Source organism: Dipodomys spectabilis, unplaced genomic scaffold (assembly GCF_019054845.1).
Source record: "Dipodomys spectabilis isolate Male_0828 unplaced genomic scaffold, ASM1905484v1 ptg000095l, whole genome shotgun sequence".
Lineage (NCBI taxonomy): Eukaryota > Metazoa > Chordata > Mammalia > Rodentia > Heteromyidae > Dipodomys > Dipodomys spectabilis.
Genome location: NW_024870772.1, coordinates 29,683,074 through 29,699,348, shown reverse-complemented (window position 1 = coordinate 29,699,348; position 16,275 = coordinate 29,683,074).

Here is a 16,275-nt window from a genome sequence, read left to right as displayed (position 1 = left end):
CAAGTAGCATGCCTCATCTTAAGAGGATAACACACCACATATGTGAGCATTAACCAAGAAGCATACGACAGTTGGGTCAGGAAACAGGATTTTTTTGAGTCTCTAGTTCAATTTTTTTTTTTTTCCGCCAGTCCTGGGGTTTGAACTCAGGGTATGGGTGCCGTCCCTGAGCTTCTTTTGCTCATGGCTTTACTCTACCACTTGAGCCATAGTGCCACTTCTGACCTTTTCTGTTTATGTGGTATTGAGGAATTGAACCCAGGGCTTCATGCATTCTAGGAGAGCACTCTAACACTAAGCCACATTCCTAGCCTCCTTCGTTCAATTTTTCAAAGCCTAGGTCTGCATAGGCCTTCAAGTAGGTGGCAGGGTAAACTTGTATAATAAACAGACTTTCTGAGATATTTAATATCCATCTCTGATGTTATGTCTGTGTTTGGTCACACATAGTAAGTATGTCATTGATTAGCAATGGTGATAGCTATTGGGACACCAATCAGATTGGATTATTCACACAAGACTGAACAGTCATTGCAATCCTGAGCAAAAAGAGAAACACAAAGTGTCCCAATGCTGGATTTCAAATTAATCTACAGTGCCACAGCAACAAAAGCAGTGTGGTAGTGGTATAAAAAAAAATGGACCTGTAGACCAATGGAATAGAATACCCAGAAATAAGCCATCTGGTATTTGAGAAAGGGGCCAGAAACATACAACAGATAGTAGACATCTTCAAGAAATTGTACTGAAAATGTACATACGGATGAATGAAAGTAGACTCCTAGTTTCCACTCTGTATAAAAATTAACTCTAAATTGATCAAAGATAATAGAGGCACACCTAAAAGGTCTTAAAGATATAGGCATAGGTAACAATGATCTGACTAGAACCACAATTGCTTATAAAATCAATAGTTGGAAAATATGATTGCATGAAATTATAAAGCTTTGACATGTCAAAGAAAATGACCAGAATCAAAAGTTCTATAGATTAAGAGACAATCTTTGTCTGTTATTCATCAGACTTTAATATCCAGAATATGTAAACATCAAAAGTTGGATGGGTGCCATTGGCTCACAGTAGGATCATGGTTCAAAGCCAGCCTCAAACTGACAAAGCCATGAGAATCTTTCTGAAAGTAACCACCCAAAATGTGGAAGTAGAGCTGTGGTTAAAGAGTAGAGCACTGGCCTCTAGCACAAAAAGCCCAGGGACAATGCCCAAGCAATAGGACCAATTCACAAACACAGAAAATTTAACACTAAAAGAAAACAATGTAAGTGGTCCAATAAGTTGAACAATTTTCAAAAGAAGTGCACATGATCAGATACATGAAGATAAATTTTAATCTCTCTAGCATTAAGGGAAATGTAAGTTAAAACAACATTTAAATTGTGTGTCATCCCTGGCAGAATGGCTAGCAACAAGCAAAACAATAAATGTTGGTGAAATGTTGGGGGAAAGGGAGCCTTATACACCAATGGTAGAAATGTAAATTATATAGCCATTATAAAAATCAGTATAATAGTTAATGATTAGAAATACATTATGATATTGCTGTACCTCTTCTGGGCATAAATATAAAAGAATGTAAGTCTACACACATTGTAGATACCTACATACTTATATTTATCACGGCACTATTTACACTATCCTAAGTATAGAAAGAGCCTAGATGCCCATCAACTAATGAGAGAGTAAAGTGAATATGGCATATATACCCATTGGAGTACTATTATGCAATTAAAATAATGAAATTATGTCATTTGCAGGTAAACAGAATTAGAGATCACCATGTTAATGAAATGAATCAGACTAAGACAAATACCATTTGTCTTTTAAAGTGAGTGACAGGAATACTGTTGGTGCTGGTACTAGAATTAAGGGGGAGTCAAAAAGAAAGGGTAAAGGTATGAGTATTGTTGAAGTATTTTGTACACATATATGGAAATACATAATGAAACCTTTAAAAAAAAGTACTTTAAAACTGAAGATGGGAGGACAAGAAAAAAGTGGGGTAAGTTGGGGGGTAGAAGGAAATACATTTGGTCAATATCTGTTGTACGCATGTGCAGACATATCATGATTTAAACCCTTTGTTTAATAAAAATGAAAAATCTAATATGACTATTTTAATGGCACCATTATAAACAAGGTTACACAGTTTGTTTGTTTGTTTGTTTTTGTTGGTCGTGGGGCTTGAACTCTGGGCCTGGGCGCTGTCCCTCAGCTCTTCAGCTCAAAGCTAGCACTCTACCACTTGAGCCACCACAGTGCCACTTCCTGCTTTTTCTGCTTATGTGGTACTGAGGAGTTGAACCCAGGGCCTCATGCATGCAAGGCAAGCACTCTACCACTGAGCCACCTTCCCAGCCCCCACACAGGTATTTTTATAGAAAGCTGACTTCAAATCTTTAGGATAGATTCTCAGCGGTGGAGTAGTTGGATCACGTGGAAGTTCTATATTTTTAATTTTTTGAGGAATGTCCATATTGATTTGAATAGTGGATGGACTAATTTACATTACCATAAATAGTGAATGAGTCCATTTCTCTTAGATCTTTGGTAGTAGTTTTTGTTATTTGTTTTCTTTTTAATAGCCATTCTTATTGCGGTAAAGAGAACTCTCAGTGTACTTTTGACTTGCATTTCCTCAATGGCAAAGAATATTGAACTTTTTGTTTGTTCGTTTTTTATGCTGATCCTGGGGCTTAAGCTTAGGTCCTGAGAGCTGTCTCCAATATCACTTTACCACTTGAGCTACACCTCAAGTGTAGCTCTCTGGTTTTTTATTTCCCCCCCGCTGTTAATTGGAGATAAAAGTCCCATGACTTTCTTGCCTGAGTTAGCTTTGAACCCTGATCCTCAAATCTTAGCTTCCTGAGTAGCTAGGATTACAAGTGTGAGCCACCAGTGACCAGCAATGAACATTTAAAAAAATTTCTGTACTGGCCAATTGAATTTCTTTCTTTGAAAAAGGTCTGTTCACTTCTATTGCATATTTATTGATTATATTATTTGCTGTTGCAATTAATTTTTTTTATCTTTTCCTATTGGAAGAATATTTGGCAAATAATTTTTTTGATTACATGATCTCTGTCTTCATTCTGTTGATTGTGACTTTGGATATGTAGAAACTTTTTAATTTGGTACAATACTATTTGTTATTTTTGCTCTTATTTACCTTATATTTTGGAGTCCTATTCAGAAAGTCATTGCCTAGGCCTGTGTATGTTTTGCTCTGCTTATTTCAAAGTTTCATGTTTTACCTGAATGTCTTTCATCCTTTCATTTTTATTTTTCATTTTTATTGGTGTACATTTGTTATACAAAGGGTTTTAGTTCTGATATTCTTTTATATGTATATAATCTACTTTGATCAAATTTACCCATTACTCTCTCTTTCCTTTCCTACTTTTAAAGCAATTTTAAGAGGTTTCATGACTGTGAATAAAGTACTTCAACCATATTTTCACCCCACTTATCCTCTCCTTTTGCTTTCCCTTTTTGTGCTACTAATACTCAATTCCAGCAGAACCTGTCCTGTGATCATTTTAAAAGACTAGATTCTGAATATAAGGAGAGCAAGAGATATTTGTTTTTCTTAGTCTGGCTTATTTTAATTAACACTATCTCAATTTCTATCCATTTTCTAGTGAATAAAATTATTGTATTAATTAATTTTTAGTACTAGTCCTAAGGGGCTTGAACCCAGGGCCTAGTACTGTCCCTGAGCTTTTTTCCTCAAGGCTAGTGTTCTACCACTTGAGCCACAGTTCCACTTATGGCTGTTTTTGGTAGTTTATTGAAGATAAGAGCCTAATGGATTTTTCTGTCTTGGTTGGCTTAAAACCACTATCTCAAATCTCAGACTCCTGAGTATCTAGGATTATAGGCATGAACCATGAGTGGCTGGCAATTTTCATATCTATATCTACATATCTATATCTATATATGTATATATATAGGAATACAAACTAATTATTGACCATTTTTCACCATTCTTCACAATAAATAAACAATATACAGTTAAATAACATTCTGGTTACTATAAAGCTGTTTTTCTGGCTTTTGTGAAACCAGTAACATAAAACTGAAAAGATTGAGCCTACATGTAAAAAGTGAGTTGAGGTAAGGAAAAGAATGCAGGTTAATAATTATAAAATTTAGTTTACTCATTAAGACGAGCAGGTCCTAAATTGTTGAAATCTCTAACCAGCTGATTAAATTTTCATGAGCTGAGTCTTAGATATCCCATGATTCATGAGTTTTTAGTATACACATTTTAATGTTCTGTAAAGGAATGGATCACTACAGAAACTTTTAGCTACTTAAAGAAAATTAAGATTTGTCTTAATTTTTTTCATCTGGGTGGGGGAAGCTGCTGGTAGTGATAATTTTTTCCCTTTCAGGAAATTTTGCAGAAAGGATGAAAGGAGGAGCGGAAGAATTGTGGGAGATAATGTCACAGTCACTTGCTTTGCTGTCATCGGAATTTTGTCTGTCCTGTGTGTGTGCCATCCAATTTAGCTTCACAAAATCCAGTTTTGTATCAGCAAAAATGAGGCCCTGTCACCTTGGGGCTGGCACATCTATGCATATCCAGAAGACACAATTATGATGATCTAGATGGCAGCCTGCAAACCACCAGTTATATTGTTTAGAAATCCTGATGATTAGGGATGGGACTTTAACATGCCCAAACTCATTTCATCCTTATCTGGGCACTAAAGCTCAGAGACTCAAGTATTATTGACTCCTTGGGTTTGGTGTGCTTAATTCTACAATGACTTATATGAGAACTGGGCCTAACCATTTCAGAAAAGAATCTAGCATTTTGATCCCAGTACAGTCCCTGGAGTCTAAGAGATTTATTTGCATTCTGACATTGCCACTTCTTGGAAATCATCTTACCTTAGGTATGTAGGTAAGTGACTTAACTATTAGCACACCTGTAAAGGCACTGAATAAGTTTCAAGAACTTGGGAATGTATGTATGTATGTACTTAATTTATAACGTGGATGGACCTTGAACTCCTTGTGTAGCTTAGGTTGGCTTTAAATTCTAATCTTCCCGTTTTGCTTCACAAAAGCTGTTTGGAGATTACAGGTATGAGCCAACACACTTGGTGAAAATTGTCTTTTTAATCAACTCATCAGTTAAGGCAGATGAGTTGTATGTGACTCAAAGGGTCAGAAATGCATCTAAGATCTCTAAAAGCAGGTGTGAAATTTATATTGCATACCATACCTGGTGGATTGACAGTCTCACTAGCTATGGGATATTTGGTTAGATCTGATATATGATTCCCAAGGCCATCATCCTTACCTGACCACCAAATGTTTTCCCTCTTCTTGTGCTGTTTTAATTTTCCAGGCCATTTCTCTTTCACATATTTTCTACCAGCTTCCCAATAAAAAGACTGGACATGCCCCCATCACAGCCAGGGCCAGAGATCTCATAAAAAGGGAGAACACAGAGAGAGCTGCAGTCCCTGATTCATGCTGGTAGAATCTAGAGAAGTATTAGAGTATAGGTGGGTGGACTGTGGGTGAAGAGGGATAGGGTGAATCCCTGAAGTTCCCCATCATCTCTAGGGCTGGGGTTTCAGTGCCCCACACCAACTCTGCTATCCTACAGCCAATAACTGGGCAGCAGAAAACAACAACACAACAGACCAGCTGCAGAGGGCTCCCAAGAGGTCCAATCAAAAGTCTCCGGCATTAGGATCCTTACAGATGTGTGTTCACTTGTTCAGGGGAAGTTGCATGCACAAGCCCTGGTAGACTGTTTGGAAGACTGCTCTTTGGTTTCTGCTGTGGGCCTGATGCTGAGCTGTGGTCACTGTACTGCGTGGAGAGCCCAGGACACTGTGGAGCTATACTGGTATGTATAAAGTCCAACTGCCATGTGAGTGACCCTCAACCTGTTAAGTTCTCCCAGATTTCATTGTCTTGTACACTCTGGCCTCTGTGACCACCTCACTAACAACTCCTATAGAAGGCATTTACCTAATCATCTGGAATTTTAGCCACTCAAAGCCACACACATTCTGGTCTTACTCAAAGCAAGTACAAAACTCCAGGTCTGTCAGAATACTAGAAATGTTGCCATTGCTTGCTTGCTGAAAAGACGGGGTTCAGCCTGCTCTGGGTTACTCTACGATGTGTAGAACAGCAGCTTTAAGGCTGTGCCTAGCCTGACCCACTCATTTTGTAAAGCAATCATTTTAACCTAAGCTACTCCATGTTGAATGTTGAATGTATGCGCCAAAACAGGAAGAGTCTACACTGTGGCACAAATTGATAACTTATGTGTACCAATAAAGAATTATATTAGCGAGTTCATCAAATCATATCAGAAACACTGGATCCATGAATTTATCAGACACACTAGACCTAGTGATTTATGGAAGTGCCTTAAAAGAGGGACAAAACAGCACATACCGCGCTGTCATCTGATTGCAGACTGTCATCTGGTGTATGCAGCCAGGACTAACAGGTGATCAAGTCAAACTCTATCCCTGGGGCTCTACCTCAGCTAGATCTCCTGCTTAATGTGATTTGCTAGAGTTTCAGTCCATATGGATGGGTGAGTAGGCTGTGCCTCACCTCTGCCTGGAATCAGATTTGTACTTTGAACCAGCATTATCACATTACACATTTTGATGGCACAAGGTCTCTGTGACTGGATTTTTTTTTTGTTTGTCCCTTTTAAAATATGTTTTAAAAATTATCTTTAGTATCCACAAATAAAATAAAATAAAATAAATTATCTTTAGTACAATAGAATTTCAATTCAACATGTCAGTTTATGCTATGTTGAGGGAAGGATGATCAGCCAGGCAACCAGACTGTCCCCATGCCAGAACCCAACATGCCCCTACCTTCATTAAACCGCTTGCACCACTTTTTTTTTTCTTTACACCACACCTTGCTGGGTTCTAGATGATCTTGTACCCATTTCTACCCAGGCCTGAGGGCGAACCTGCTGCTTGTAGCTCAGCAGAGGACTTGAGATTGTTGTGATACCATCTAGGGGAAGTTCTTTTTCTCTGCCAAAAAGAACCAAAAAAAAAAGCATTTGAAATAAACAGAATATACTTATTTAAATGCAATAATGAAGAAAGAAGAGTTAGTGAGAATAGACCCTCCAAAGAGAGGCCCCACAAGATATTCTGTCCCCAGTGCCCTCCGAGTGTATCTTTGGTTTGATTGGTTATGTGGTGGCCACATGCTGCCAGAGGCTTTTCTGATTGTGTCTCCCTTCTGATTGGACCTCCACCATCTTGGAGCTTAAGGGCAGAAGTGGGAGGGCTTGTCTTGGCTTTGCCATTTGTAAAGCTATTTCTGATTGGTTCCCTTGTTTGGGAACCCATGTAAGGAAATTCCTTTCTGATTAGATTCCTCAGAAGTGGGAGGGCTTGCCTTCCACCTTGCACCTTTCTTACCTGTATGAGGCATGCTGGGAACAAGAAAGGTGATTGTTCCTCACCATGTTCACCTGTGTCCCACTAGCCATTTTCTTCCTCTAACTAACCTGGCCAGGATCAACTATGTTGCAAGCATAATCCTCTATTTGCATGAGGGACCGTCATCACTGGTAACAGAAAACTGTGCCACAATTGATACAAAACGAGTCTTTCAGGTGCATGAGAGGGCTGCTATGATTGATGTAGACACCTTGCCACAACCCCTTCAGACTATAGAAGCAGGCTCTTCATCCTCCTTTTTTTTGGACATTAGTTCTTATTGTGTTTTTATTTCTTTTTTAAAATTTAATTTAATTTTTTTGTGAACATATTGTACAGAGGAGTTACAATTACATGAGCAAGATAATGAGTACATTTCTTATCAAGCATTGCAGCCTCCTCCTTTGTTTACCCTTCACATCCCTTCCCTGCCGCCCCCCTTCCCGCCACCCCCCCTCCCCCCCAACCAATCCTCCCCCCCCCCCCCCACCAAAGTTGTAAAGTTCGTTTTCGACATGACAACTTGTACTTCTTATTGTTGCAACGGGTCCACCTGTATCCTTAAACGACTTGTTTTTCCCCATCTCCTCCACAAATTATAACGACATCAAATATAGTGAAAGCAGGGGTTATACTGTGGGGGAGGGACATACAAAGCAACAAAGAAATCATCTTATAAATGCGTTAGAAACAAATGCATGAAAGAAAAAAAACATTTAAATACATATCTAAGGGTTCCTTTTCCTAACATCACATTAGCTGACCTTTTCTGCTTGACTCAGACATACACTAGATATTGCAAATAAGAGAAATCATGGGACCTGTTTCTTTGGGCTTGGCTTACTTCATTTAATATAATTTTTTCCAAGCCTTTCCATTTCCTAACAAATGAGGAAATGTCATTCTTTCTGATGGAGGCATAGAATTCCATTGTGTATATATACCACATTTTCTTTTATTATTATTATTTTTTTATTTTTTTAATTTATTTTTATTTTTTTTAATTTTTTTATTTTTTTTAAATTTAATTTAATTTTATTTGTGAACATACTGTACAGAGGGGTTACAATTACATGGGCAGGATAATGCGTACATTTCTTACCAAGCATTGCAGCCTCCTCCTTTGGTTTACCCTTCACATCCCTTCCCAGCCTCCCCCTCCCCCCCAATCCCAATCCTTCTCCTTACCTCCCCTTCCCCGCCCCCCCCCCCCCCCACAGACGTTGTAAAGCTCGTTTTGGACATGTCAACTTTATACCACATTTTCTTGATCCATTCATCTACTGAGGGGCATCTGGGTTGGTTCCATATCTTAGCTATGGTAAATAAGGCTGCAATAAACATAGTTGTGCTGGTAGCTTTAGTGTGGTCTTGTTTGTAAACATTTGGGTAAATGCCCAAAAGTGGGATTGCTGGGTCATAGGGGAGCTCTATGTGAAGTCTTCATCTTCCTTTTTGAGCAGCTGGGAGACAGCCTTCAGTGATGTCCTTCTGGGGTGCACCATTAGGTCCCAACAGAGACTTTGCTTCAATGGTCTTTCCTACTCCTTTGTTTCTTTTCTTTTTTGTTGTGAAAATACCATACAGAGGGGTTACAATTACATGGGCAAGGTAATGAGTACATTTCTTATCAAGCATTGTTGCCTCCTCCTTTGTTTCCCCTTCCCACCCCGTTTTCCTTTCCTTTCCTATCCTATCCTTTCCTTTCTTTTTCTTTCTTTTCCTTTCCTTTCTTTTTACAGTACTGGAGTTTGAACTCATGGCTTTAAATTTGCTAGCTAGACACTCTGTTGTAAGGTAAATAATCCCAGAAGCCACATTAAAAAATATGGAACATTGGAGTCTTTATTAGACAGTTAACAGGCTGCAGGCTACCAGTTGTTACAAAGGCCTGCAGCACACAGATACATATAACACAGCTAGGAAACATGCTAAAGAGGAAAGGAATATCAAAAACAATACTGACAAGCCAATTCAGCTCCAAGGGAGAGCTGAATTGGGATGCCATGATGACTGGAGACAAGCCAGGAGACAGGACACAGGACATGACCACAGAGACACACGTGGTATGGTGTTCTGGTGGCTAGGCTGGTCCAGGCCAAAATATGTTGGCACAGGGGGTAGATCTTTAGGAAATTCCCAGGCACTGGACTGACAGATTCAGTAACCTACCAGCCAAGTGCCTGCCCCTGCCTCCAAGGGTCAGGGCACACCCATTACCTGGGAGGCAGGTGATGTGGGGGAAGGGGTCCTTCCCCCAGCTTGAAGACAAGATGCCAGACCCTACCATCCACCATATGGCCAATATGGCGCCAGCCAGACCTGACCTCCTTACTTCATTCCCCCTTTTTTCTTATGTACATGAAAGATTTCTCTGTAAAAGAACTGAATTATTGCCTAGGCTGTTTACTCCTGTAATTTATGGAGTCTCCAGCAGTTAAAAGTTGGCTCCATATAGTTGGTACCCATACAGTCAGGGGACTTTGCACTTCTTTCCCATGTCAGATAGGTTATGATTTACAAATCTATATCCCACAAAAAGAATGTCCTGCAATCAAAGTCTTAGGTTAGGCAGATCCAGAGCTGTCTTTCACCAGCAATCTGCTGCAGTTGGATGGAGTCAAGCAAGAAGGAATCCAGTCCACTTTGACCATGGTGGAGGTGGTCAGGATGATGATGTAGTCTCCTCCAGATGATGCCAGGCCATTTTTAAACTTTATTTAAATAAGAATGTCCAGATGAGAAGAGATGGGCTGGACAGCAGCAGCAGTGTCTCCCGATGGCTCGCGTAGATTGTCACACCTGCTTCTGAGGTACCTGCCATTTCTGCACAAACTGGTAAAAGAAGCTTAACCTAAGGTCTGACCTTAGTGAAATTTCCCACTACCTTTCTGGTTGTACACTGGCTCTTGCAGGCTGGAGCCCCACTGTTTTTTAAGGCAAGTAGGCAGTAGGTCCTCCTAGGTAATTTACCAAGGTGGCAACTTTTTATTAAACAGAGATTTTTGTTTGGTCGTGGAGGCTGAACTCTAGGCCTGGGGGCTGTCCCTGAGCTCTTCAGCTCAAGGCTAACACTCTAACACTTGAGCCACAGCACCACTTCTGGCTTTTTCTGCTTATGTGGTGCTGAGGAATCAAACCCAGGGCCTCATAAATGCGAGGCAAACACTCTACCACAGAGTGACCTTCCCAGGCCCCGAGATTTTTCTTAAATAAGGCCAGTGTTTTTTTCTAGGCAGACACAGAGGGCTCGGGCTTGTAACCAGTTTTAAGTGCAGTCTCTACACTTGTCCATTTGTTACCTCTTTTTTCCATGACTCCTTTAATTTATCCTGCCTCATTTTTCAAAATGACTGTGGTCCCTTGATCTTAAGGGGGTTGATGGGTGAAGATCCATCGTCTGTAACTTCTTTAAGCTGGCTCAGGGGCATTTAGACTACCTAGTCAGAAACCTAAACCTTTAGCCTATTTTACCAATTGGTTGCTAGGATGAGATGTTATTAGGAGCAATATTTTACTCCAAACTGGAAATTGCATACAACATTTAACTTTTAACAAATGCACAGACCTTTTCTCTGGCTACAGCAGTGTAGCTTGTTTAGCACTGGTTTGCAAAAGCATCTTTCTGGCTGGCTTAGGAATGCGATCTTTAGTGACCCTAACAATGCCTAAATTACCTGTGTAGGCTTTTAGACAGATCTCAATAGGGACACAATCTCAGGTCCACAACTTTCTTTCCTGAATAGATGAATTTAGGTGGCTACAGCCAGCCCAAAAGTTACTGCCAATTAGAGCTTTGAGCAAATACAGAGGAGTTGGGATTTTAAATGATTTTACATTTTACAACCTTAGCTTTTTACTACTATCACATGACTGGCAAGTTCTTGTCCCTTTACAGTCATGGACATTAGGCATGCTTACAAACTATCTTCCCATGACCTCCATGACCAATTTTTGAAGGACCACATACAAATGACTGTAGGATCTGACTCCACCTCTACCATCCGAGCAGTGCCTTACTGCAGGATACTCCATCATTTGCCAGGGTCCCAGGAGTGCCTTTCTCCATGCTGGGATGAATGCACCCTTGGCATTTTCCTTGGTCGGTTGCTGGATTTGAACTCAGGGTTTGAACACTATTGCTCAGCTCTTCAGCTCAAGGCCAGCACTCTGCCACTTTTAGCCCAAAGCAACTCTGCTTTTCCAGTACTTTGCTGGCGGATTAGCAATGACAATCTCACAGGGACCTTTCTCTGCCTGGGCTGGCTTTGAACCAGTTTTCAGATCAATGGGTCTTATACATATGGCCACCTTACTCCAATTAAAAGCAACAAAGATGGTCATTGGAAGTAGTTCTATAAACATGGTTTAACTTGGAACTCTTTTTTTTTTTTTTTTTTTTGGTCTTGGAGCTTGAACTCTGGGCCTGGGTGCTGTCCCAGGGGCACTTCTGGTTTTTCCTGCTTATGTGGCACTAAGGAATTGAACCCAGGGCCTCATGCATGCAAGGCAAGTACTCTATCACTGAGCCACTTCCCAGCCCCTTACCTGGAGCTTATTGAGAGCCAACATCTGACAAACTTGTAAGAATCCTCTATTCTTTACTGTGGGCCTGCTGGAAACTGTTACAAAAAAAAACTATAAGGGAAAACTGGAATAGCAATTATTCATTTTGGTAATCCTAACTTATTTTTTTGAACCTTAAAAGAAACTTTTAACCATTTAATTTTAAACTTTGTCGGGGAGGCCAGCCACTTCCTTACTACTTTCCAAATTTTTACCATGGGGACACCATTTTTAATCCCTTTTCCTAAAATCATTTTAATTGGCATTTAAGTGCCCCGTTGGAACACTGGGCACACTCATTATCTCTTAGCCAAAGGTTTTAAACTGGCCACTTTTTTTTTTCAGTCTAAGTTACGTTTAGGAAATTAGCAGTTTTTCTTAATGCAAGAATTACAAGCACTAACACTGTACCATGAATCTAGACTTAGCATCTTTTTGTCTTTTTAAAAATACATCCATTTGCAAAAATAGCATAGAAATCAAATCACATTACATAAACTCTTTTAAACTTTTCAATTTAAGTACATCCTAAGGGGCAGTTTTAGAAATATCAATTACACACCAATTTTTACCATCAGGTTTCCAGTGTCCATCTTCATGGAAAAAAGACAGGATTAGAATGGGCAAGTTGGATGGTCCTACAGAATGGTCATACACCCAATCTGACTCTTTAGGGTTAGATGAACTGAACTGCCTTTGTGCCAGCCTGCCCTCTTACACCTTTTGTGAACTCCCCCAAGGGTTTGTCCCACCATACATGGAGAGGCTGAGCTGCACCTTTGCCAGAGGACCCCTCACCCCTGAAGATAAGCACGCAGGCATATCCTAAATTTTTCCTGTCCTTTTAAATCTCTGACTGAGAAACTAAACAGTTTAGACACACAGAAGCAGCAATGTCTTTAACAATGGTAAACAAAACTTTACATCCAAATTGCTAACACTCCCAAATTTTAGCAGTGGTGGGAAATCTCGTGTCCAATGCATTTTGCTAAGCCAAATAACGTGATTACAATGCAAACAGCCTTATGCATCAAAACATCAGATGTTTTTGATTTCCAAATTAAAGAATCCTTACAAAATCTTTTAACTAAAGTTCTTTAAAACAATGCAATAATCCTTTTTACACTTTTGCTAATGTCCAGACTTGCTGATTTTTCTTGCATTTTTTAACATGACAATTTTATCTTAAGTTCATACATACATTTTTTGTTCACAAAGATCTTAAAGTGTGCAAAATGAATATGAGCCATACATTTTCCTGAATTTTAGTGGCAAGAGATCTTTTTTTTTTGCCAATCTTACTCTTGATGACCAAGATTTAAGCCAAAATTTTTAGCAAATTACTTTGCTGGTCTACTTTTTCAGGGGTAGCTTATTCTAGCATATCAAATATTTCTATTGAAGAATGCTGAGTGGGGGTTCCCTGGTGCCCAAATTTGACCCACCCCATACTTGACTCTAGTTTTGTCCCAATTGTCTAGAGCATTTTTACCATCAATTGACCTTTTGAATACCATCAATTGGAAGAAGGGAGACATTACCTGAAGCCCACCAGGCTGCCTGACTTTTTTTTGTGTGCCAGTTTTAGCCAGGAGCACTTAATTTTTAAACTGTTAAGATTAAGATTAGCTAGTTGTTTGAACCAGGCCCTAAGCTGCTTGCACACTCCCAACTGCCTCTTTGCAGAAGGGGATACAACACATAGCAGGCCTTGATTTCTCCCACAGAGACACAAGATCAAACACAAGAAGAGACACAAGACCAAGACAAATACAGAAAAAAGAAGCTGGCCGGGTTGGGGCCACCTAGCACAACCAGAACCAGAACTTTCTACTGTATGAGAGTCACAGAAGCTCCAAAATGCTCCACAGTACAGTCTTCCAAGTGAGCCTCTCCCACTCAGCACCACCAGAACCTTTCAGATCTGTCGGTCAAGTGGAAGAAGGACTGGTTACCGAGCATGTCTGTTCCCCTATCCTCTTCAATTTCCAGATGGACCAGCCCCCCAGGTTTCAGAAAAACATATAAACATCATACAGGACAGATTACAAGACAGAGAGACAGACTTCCTTCCAGAAGATTTCTAAGTGACTCCAAAAATACATTTGGATGGCATGTCTGGCATTGAGGAGCTGGCTGTGAGAGTGGCGGAAAAACCACAGGACCCTGGAACTTCCCAGGGGGTGCGCCTCCCCTGTAGCATTTCTGTCCCCTGGCAGCTGGCCCCCCAAGACCTTCCATCAGTGGCCTCAAGGAACTCAGATGCCCTACTTGGCACTGGGGCCCCATGTTGGGTGCCAAATGTTGTAAGGTAAACCATCCTAGACTCCACATTTAAAAATATGGAATATAGGAGTCTTTATTATACAGTTAACAGGCTGCAGGCTGCCAGTTGTTACAAAGGCCTGCAGCACACAAATACACATAACACAGACAGGAAACATGCTAAAGAGGAAAGGAATACCTGAAGTGGACCTGAGATGGAGCCCCAGCTGGTATGATTCCATTTTGAGCTTTGCCTTTGTTTTAGGGATTTTAGACTTGATGGGCCTAGTTCCCGGAATCAAAAAAATGCATCGGATTCCCCTCCCCTTAACCTAACCCACCCTTGATTGTTGAGTTAAAGACTGACCCATAAAACAGATACGTTGTAATCTGGCTCCAACTGGCAACACCATGTGCTTATGGTAAACCCGGGCCTTTGCACATTCGGGCCACCTGTGTGTGGTCTGGTATGACTGTACAATCCTTTTGTGTGGTACGATCCCATTGGTCACCTGCGCGTGACCAAGCTCGACCTCATGGATTTTGCCTTTAAAAACCAAAGAATGGGGGCTGCTTGGGGTCGCAGTATCAGCTCCCGAGCCTGTGCTGCAGCCCTGGCCGGTCAGTGTAGGAACCTTCTCAGTAAAGTTGCTTCTTTGTTAACAACTTTGTTGTGGTGGGCTCTGTCACTCCGGACAACTAGATGGGCTTGCCTGCCTGAGTAGGGGTCTTCCTACTACATAACAAAAACAATACTGACAAGCCAATTCGGCTTCAATGGAGAGCTGAATTGGGACACTATGATGACTGGAGACAAGCCAGAAGACAGGTCACAATACAATCACAGAGACACATGTGGCATGGTATCCTGGTGGCTAGGCTGGTCCAGGCCTAAATAGGTCAGCACAGGGGGCAGATCTTCAGAAAATTCCCAGGCACTGGACTGACAGATTCAGTAACCTATCAGCCAAGTGCCTGCCCCTGCCTCCAAGGGTCGGGGCACACCCATTACCTGGGAGGCAGGTGATGGGGGGGGCCTTCCTCTAGCATGAACACAAGATGCCAGACCCTACCATCTACCAATATGGCACCGGCCAGACCTGACCTCCTTACTTCAAATCTATTGCTTGAGTCACACTTCTAGATCTTTATGCTCTGAATGTTTTTGAGATAAGGGGTCTTTATCTTACAAAATTAAGATTAACAGACTGCTAGAGAACCACACAGACATCCAGGTACAGAGAACAAAGAAAGGTTTATTGTCGGGAAAGGGGGCCCGGCAAGACTCCCTCTCACAAGGGAGGAATGAGAAGCAGCACAAGCTATTGGTCTGAGGTGACCTATATAACCTAGGGGGTTTAGGAGGGGCTCTAGAAGGGGCTAGGAGGTGGAGACCCTAGTGTGGATGTGCAGGCCAGGGGCTTCATCATGACGGACTAGATTTATGGCTGCTATCCAAATGGTAGATAAGGGTCCTGCAATTGCCCAGACCTGAAGGTCACTCTAAGGGGCTCTTGTTGCCTTCTGCCCCAGAGAAGTGCCATCCTAAGGTAAAGGGGGTTGGAGGTTGATTATTTACTGCCTTTACTACATAGGCCTAGTGCTACGTAGGAAGGGAGCGTGCTAAGCTGTGGAGAAGGAAAGGAGTGGACTAGGCTATAGGAAGGGACTCAATTTGCTAACAATCTCCTCCCCTGACCTCTCTGTCTCTGTCTCTCCATATTTCTCTCTCTCTCTCTCTCTCTCTCTCTTGTGCCTGCTCTGGGGCCTGAATTGAGGTCCTGGGTACAGTCCCTGAGTATTTTTTGCTCCAAGCTCTACTTCTAGTTTTCATGCTTAATTGGAGATAGGAGTCTCATGGACTTTCCTGCCCTGGTTGGCTTTGCATGATCCTCAGATCTTACCATCCTGAGCAGCTAGGATTACACATGTGAGCCACCAGTGCCCAGCTAGGAGACTCATTTTTTCCCCA